Source organism: Carassius carassius, chromosome 6 (genome assembly GCF_963082965.1).
Source record: "Carassius carassius chromosome 6, fCarCar2.1, whole genome shotgun sequence".
In the NCBI taxonomy this organism is placed as follows: domain Eukaryota; kingdom Metazoa; phylum Chordata; class Actinopteri; order Cypriniformes; family Cyprinidae; genus Carassius; species Carassius carassius.
In genome coordinates, this window is record NC_081760.1 from 15,354,742 (window position 1) to 15,362,012 (window position 7,271).

The 7,271-nt window shown below is 39.7% G+C and overlaps 2 long non-coding RNA genes across 2 annotated transcripts; both read left to right on the top strand.

The window, feature by feature from the left end:
• Positions 1-3,060: 3,060 nt before the first annotated feature.
• On the top strand, positions 3,061-4,350 carry LOC132141886 (uncharacterized). The gene is made up of 3 exons (XR_009433951.1): positions 3,061-3,145; positions 4,067-4,137; positions 4,225-4,350. It is a non-coding gene; the product is annotated as an uncharacterized LOC132141886 (long non-coding RNA).
• Positions 4,351-5,971: 1,621 nt separating this feature from the next.
• On the top strand, positions 5,972-6,497 carry LOC132141887 (uncharacterized). The gene is made up of 3 exons (XR_009433952.1): positions 5,972-6,022; positions 6,119-6,230; positions 6,323-6,497. It is a non-coding gene; the product is annotated as an uncharacterized LOC132141887 (long non-coding RNA).
• The last annotated feature ends 774 nt before the right edge of the window (positions 6,498-7,271 follow it).

The following is a 7,271-nucleotide window of genomic DNA, read 5'->3' on the forward strand; positions in this document are numbered from 1 at the left end:
AAAAGAGCAATGATATATAAGTGCTATAACAAGTCTCAGTTAGGTTAACACAGTACACGTAGAATGGGATTTTAAATAATAAAATAAATAAATAATTAAATAAATTAAATAAATAACCGATAGAATAAAAAAAGAATAGAGCAAGCTAGTGTTAGAGATCTTTTCACATACACACACACACACACACACACACACACACACACACACACACACATATATAATTGCATAATAAATAAAAAGAAAATAGAATACAAAAAGATTAGAAAGGTAGGGAGATTTTTTTAAAGAATAGAATTAGAATAATGAGTGTTAAAGTTAGAGGGTCAAATAAAGATGGAAGAGATGTGTTTTCAGCCGATTCTTGAAGATGGCTAAGGACTCAGCTGCTCGGATTGTGTTGGGGAGGTCATTCCACTAGGAGGGAACATTTAATTTAAAAGTCCGTAAAAGTGACTTTGTGCTTCTTTGGGATGGCACAATCAAGCGACGTTCACTTGCAGAACGCAAGCTTCTAGAGGGCACATAAGTCTGAAGTAAAAAATTTAGGTAAATGGGTGCAGAGCCAGTGGTAGTTTTGTAGGCAAACATTAATGCCTTGAATTTTATGCGAGCAGCTATTAGAAGCCATTGCAAATTGATAAACAGAGGTGTGACGTGTATTCTTTTTGGCTCATTAAAAATTAATCTTGCTGCCGCGTTCTGAATTAATTGTAAAGGTTTGATAGAATTGGCTGGAAGACCTGCCAAGAGAGCATTGCAATAGTCCAGCCTGGACAGACCAAGAGCTTGAACAAGGAGTTGTGCTGCTTGTTTCGAAAGAAAGGGCTTGATCTTCTTGATGTTGAATAAAGCAAATCTGCAGGATCGGACAGTTTTAGCAATGTGGTCTGAGAAAGTGAGCTGATCATCAAACATAACTCCAAGTCTTCTAGCTGTTTTTGAAGGAGTTATGGTTGATGTGCCTAATTTGATGGTGAAATTGTGATGAAACGATGGGTTTGCTGGAATCACAAGCAGTTCTGTCTTGGCAAGGTTGAGTTGAAGGTGATGGTCCATCATCCAGGAAGAAATGTCTGTTACACAAGCTGAGATGCGAATAGCAACCGTCAGATCATCAGGATGGAATGAGAGGTAGAGTTGAGTGTCATCAGCATAGCAGTGTTATGAAAAGCCATGTTTCTGAATGACAGAACCTAATGATGCCATGTAGACAGAGAAGAGAAGTGGTCCAAGAACTGAGCCCTGAGGCACCCCAGTAGTTAGATGTTGTGACTTGGACACCTCACCTCTCCAAGATTCTTTGAAGGACCTATCTGATAGGTAGGACTCAAACCATTGAAGTGTGGTTCCTGAGATGCCTTTTGCCAGTAGGGTTGATAGCAGGATCTGGTGGTTAACCGTGTCAAAAGCAGCGAAAAGGATCAAGCAGGATAAGTACTGAAGATTTGGATTCTGCTCTTGCCAGTCTTAGAGCTTCAACAACTGAGAGCAAGGCCGTCTCAGTTGAATGCCCACTTCTGAAGCCAGATTGGTTGCTGTCAAGGAGGTTGTTGTTTGTGAGAAATGTAGAGACTTGGGTGAACACAGCTCGTTCAAGTGTTCTGGTTTAGTATCTGTATATTTGCTGATATGAAAGGAGTAGTTCACCCAAAAGTAAAAGTTTTCTGAAAATGTCCTCATCCCCATGCCATCCAAGAGGTAAATACATTTTGCATCTACATCTAGTGTTACATCACTTACTCACCGGTGGATCCTCTGCAGTGAATTGGTGTAGTTAGATTGAGAGCTGATACAAACAGCACAATAATCCACAAGTTCATCCATCACGAATCCAGTGAATAAATTAACATATTATGAAGCAAAAAGCTACATGTTTGTGAAAAACAAATCCATGAAGGCATTTTAACTTCAGATCATTGCTTTGGGCTAAAATATGTATACATAACCATAATAAAGCTTCCTTCGGTGAAAAAGTCCATCCCCTGTTGTCCTGTCACATAAAAAAATTTAAATAAAAAAAATCTCCCTTTACAAATTGCAAATAACTTCAGAAAAACATTTATTTTTAATAAAATTGAAGAAAATCATCAAAAAGTTGCAAATAAAGTATCGGTTAAGGTTATGGTAGGTGTAGGGAGGGCTTTTTTCCCAATAAGATGGCATCCATTATAAACATAGACATAGATTGTGGCATTGCCCCCCACAACGATTGAAAGATTTTACTAAATATATTTTAATTAATAATTTTTCAACTCAAAAGTAAATATGCACATAATGTAGTTATTTTAATATATTTTACTGTTGTTATTTTTTTGTAAGTAAATTAATAAATAAAATAAAACTTACTAATACGCTTTCCCAATCTTACTTGCGTAAGAAGTTGTATTTTTGATGCTTCAAAATATTCTAACTGATCCTCTGATGTCACATGGACTACTTTGATGATGTTTTTCTTACCTTTCTGGACATGGACAGTGTACCGTACACACAGTTTCAATGGAGAGCTCTCGGACTAAATCTAAAATATCTTAAACTGTGTTCCGAAGATAAACAGAGGTCTCACGGGTTTGGAATGACATGAGGGTGAGTTATTAATTACATAATTTTGATTATTAGGTGAACTAACCCTTTAAGGATTCAAGTGTGCAGACAGTTTTTGAGATTTTCAGTCTTGTTTGTCTGGCACCTTGGTGATCGTGCGTGCTCCTTCTAAACTTAAATGTAAAAAACAAAAACAAAAACAACAACAACTGTAATAAGCAGAGGCCTGTTGCACAAAAGTAGAATTAAGACATCCGGGATAAATGACTTAGCTGAGCTCAATGAAGCCAAAACATGTGCGTCCAGGCTTAATTGGTTGCACAAAGACCAAGCCAGGATGAGCAGACACGGATTCATTAAGCCAGGTGAAACCAATCCTGGATAGGTGCGCGCTCACGGCTCACTCAAATAGACCCCGCCACAGATCACAGATTAACTGATTTACCATGGCAACTAGAGCCGCGTACTTTTCCCCGTCGGAAGCACAAATCCTCATGGATGCATACGAGGAGGTAAAATATATAATTAAGAAGAAAGGCAACACCGCCACAGTGATAAAGCAAAGAGAAAAAGCGTGGCAAAGTATTGCAGACCGCCTGAATGCGTAAGTAGTGCACAATTACACACTCACCGCTCCGATGAAACATCACAATTACAATTCAAATATTTAATTCACATCTCCAAAAACGCAGTTGTACTGTAATTATTAAACGGTTAAATTTTTAATTGAAATGCACTGCAGTTATGATTGAAATTGTGTAAAGTAACTCAATCACACTGTATAAAGCTATGATAAATTATTATTAAAGCCTTACATTATTATTTAACGTTACTACGCTGAGTACGGTTTAATCTTAGCCGTTGTATGTTGTCCACCGTTTTTTTTGTTTCTCCTGCTTTTATTAATGTAAAACTGCTTTGAAAGAAATGAAACAATTGTGAAAAGTGCTATATAAATAAAATTTAATTGAATAAATTGATGAGCTTTAATAATAATCACTTTAATTTATATAGCGCCTTTCAAAGGACCCAAGGTCGGTTGCTCACTGCACTGCAAAAATGTCTTTCTTTCTTAGTATTTTTGTCTTGTTTTCAGTAAAAAAAAAATATCTAAAAATCTTAAATATTTTCTTGAGCAAAATTACCTAGGAAAATAAGCAAAAAAATCTGCCAGTGAAACAAGAGAACTTTTCTAAAATTAAGTGTTTATGGAAAAAGTAAACTTATTTCAAGAGAATTTTTCTTATTATATTGACAGATCTTTTATTTATTTTTTGCTTGTTTTAAGCACACATTTACTTAAAGTTTATATTTTTTGTCTAAACTATACTTATTTTGCTAGGTCATTTAGCAAATCAAGAAAATACATCTTTATTTAAGATTTTTTTTTTTTTTGATATTTTTACTGAAAACAAGACAAAAATACCAAGTCATTTTTTTGCAGTGTGACTCCATTAAATGTTCTTGTGATAAAGAGTGTGTGTGTGTGTGTGTGTGTGTGTGTGTGTGCGCGCGTGTGATGTAGATTAAACATGAACGGGCCAAAACGGACATGGCAGCAGGTCAAAATCAAATACAAGAACATTCTGCAGAATGGTATGGTCCCTGACTAATATTTAACAAAGCACAAGCATATATTGTACCCAGAAGGTGCCTGCTCACACATTGTCTGTACTGTTTTAGCAGTGAAAAAGAATACCCACAGACAAGGCACGGGTGGTGGGTCACCAAAGGCTGACCTTACCCCAGCAGAGGACATGGCCTTGGAGCTAAATAAAGGCAGGCCCGTCTTAGAGGGGATCCCTGGGGGGGAAAGAGACGAGCATAGGTTCCTCCCAAGATGCCACCCGCTTCATTCAAGGTATGTCCTTCCATCTCTACATGGGATACAACCACATTCATATTGAATCAATTTGGACTGTCTGACTTTGGTTTACCTATTGCCTTGCAGTGCCTGGCAGCACTGTGTTCCTGTTAGATCCACCAGCACAAGCACCAGACGATGCTGATCCAGTGAGTACTCCATCAAAGGCATACTGTAGGCCTGACATGTCTTGTCTACTAGCTTCAATATGAATCCGATTAAATGTGATCGGGTGAAAGCCCCAGTGCAGCAGCAACAGCACATGATGGAGACGATGATGAGGAGGAGACCATCTCTCTGGATTCCAGAAGGCATGAGGTATCATGTTAAGACTGTGAAAGTACTATTTACTCTACAATGGTGAGGAGTCCTCATCAAAATCAAAACATCTAATTTCTTTTACAGGACCCAGATGCTATACAGTGGGGAAAACCAGCCTGGCAACATAGTGCATATTAATAAAAGGACACCACATCCTGCCAAATTCCAGCTGCGCTAATTGTATTGTGTTCACAGAGCTCACAAGCTATCAGAAAGTTGTATGGCAACCACCTCCGGCGCCAAATAGAACTGGCAGACATAGACATTCAGTACAAGAAGAAAAAGATGGAAAATCTTGCACTGGAGTCCGAAATGAAAAAGAGGACCATTAGGAGAGGGAGGTGAGATATGCCTTCAATGTACACCGTATGCTAACTGTAACACAAATGTATTAATCATTATTTTTCTTTCCTCCCCCAGCTCCAAGAAGATGACACAGCTCAAAATAAAAATTAGGTGTATTCTCGTAAAGTCAAGTGAGCCATGACATATGAGCTCTTATTGTGAGCACACAGGACGGTGGCATCTTTCTAAGGTTTTTTTTTTATTTTCCCAGCAATCAGTACAACCAAGTCATGGTTATAAGGCACCAGCCTCTTTTGCCCACCCCCCCAGCACCAGGTGTGGCCACTAGCCTATATGAAGGCCCAAAATTGTGTGTTCCTTTCTGCTCTGACAATGGCATGCCCATTCTTGCGAGATGTGGTGGATGAAGAAGCACTTGTGCTGAGGAGAGCCTTCAGGCGAGAAAGGGTCTTCAGGGACCGGTTGGACCCACTGGCCTTCCCTGATGACCATCTATATGAAAGATACAGGTTTTCTGCAGATGGCATCAGGTATCTATGCAGACTACTGGGTCCCAGGATTAAGCACCGCACTGCACGGAGCCATGCACTGAGTGTGGAGCAAATGGTTTGTGTGGCCTTGCGCTTTTTTGCTAGTGGAGCCTTCCTGTACTCAGTGGGGGATGCAGAACAGCTGAACAAGGCCACAATTTGCCGCACAATAAGGAGTGTGTGTCTGGCTATCAAAGCATTAGCAGATGTCTTCAGCTCCTTCCCTGGCCACAGAAGACTCTGTAACATCGAAGAGGAGTTCTATTGGATTGCAGGTAAGAGGATCTACAAATTACAGGACAACTGTTAACACCTAGTAGGATACTCATTACTTTGTGTGACAGGTTTCCCCAATGTCATTGGTGCAATGGACTGCACACACACAAGGATAAAAGCCCCCTCAGGTCCTCATGAGGCTGATTTTGTGAATAGGAAATCCTTTCACAGCATTAATGTTCAGGTGAACATAACTTTTTGATATTGTCCATTGACGAACACTCTGCATTGCCAGTGATGTGCATTGATTGGTGTAATATTCCTCATCTTATGATTTCAGATGGTCTGCAATGCTGACTGTGTGATCAGCAATGTTGTGGCAAAATGGCCTGGCTCAGTCCATGACTCCAGAATCTTTCGGGCCTCTGAAATCTATCAGTGCCTATCACAAGGTAAGCCACACAACCCCTATTTATAACCATCATGGCTGTGTCAAGAATGTCACTGTGTTTATGAGGTAGTAATGATGAGATTGTGTTGACAGGTGAATTCTCTGGTGTGTTGCTGGGAGACAGGGGGTATGGCTGCCAGCCTTTTCTCCTGACACCTTTCACAGACCCCCAGGAAGCACAGCAGACCTTCAACCATGCCCATGCCAGGGCCAGAGTTGAAATGACCTTTGGCCTCCTGAAGGCACGCTTTCACTGCCTTCACAAATTAAGGGTCAGCCCTGTTAGGGCATGTGATATTACTGTGGCTTGTGCTGTCCTCCATAATGTGACCTGCCTGAGGAAGGAGAGGGCCCCCAGAGTGCCACCAGCCATGGACTGGGACAATCCGGCAGTCTTCCCTGATGACGACAGTGGTCGGCTGCTGAGGGACCAATATGTGTTGAATTATTTTAGTTAGTATGTGTGCTTTCAATTTTGGTTAAATATGTCCTGCGGTGGCAGAGTAATTTGGTTTTTTTTGGGTTCGTTTTTTTACGAATTTGGCCTCTTATGATGTTTGTGCGGTATACTGTGTGTAATACAAGGCTGCAGGGAGGCTACTGCATCCATTCATTTGTCTGTTCAGTTGATTGTGTATGGATTTGTCCTGCATTTATTTTAGTGTGCAGACATGCAGGGTGTGTTATATACAGACCTTTGAATGTGTATGTATCATTTTGTATAATCTGCTTTGATTCTGTGCTTTCCATCTTGTAGAGTCACTGTGACTTCAGTTTCGAAAGGAGCTGATGGTTTACCTGCTTTTTGTCCTTGTTCAATAAAGGAACATAATGTTACACATTGTGTTATATTCATATGGAATGTGTATTTGTTTATATGACCGAGTACTAGGGCCACACTGAGGAAAAAGGATAGTCATAAATTTATGAGACTGGTTCTTTCTGCAGAAAAGCTACATATTCTTTTTACAGTTTTGATACTTATGACAATGTGATACTTAATATTCTGGCACATCAGCATGTCTTTGTTTATGAAACCATA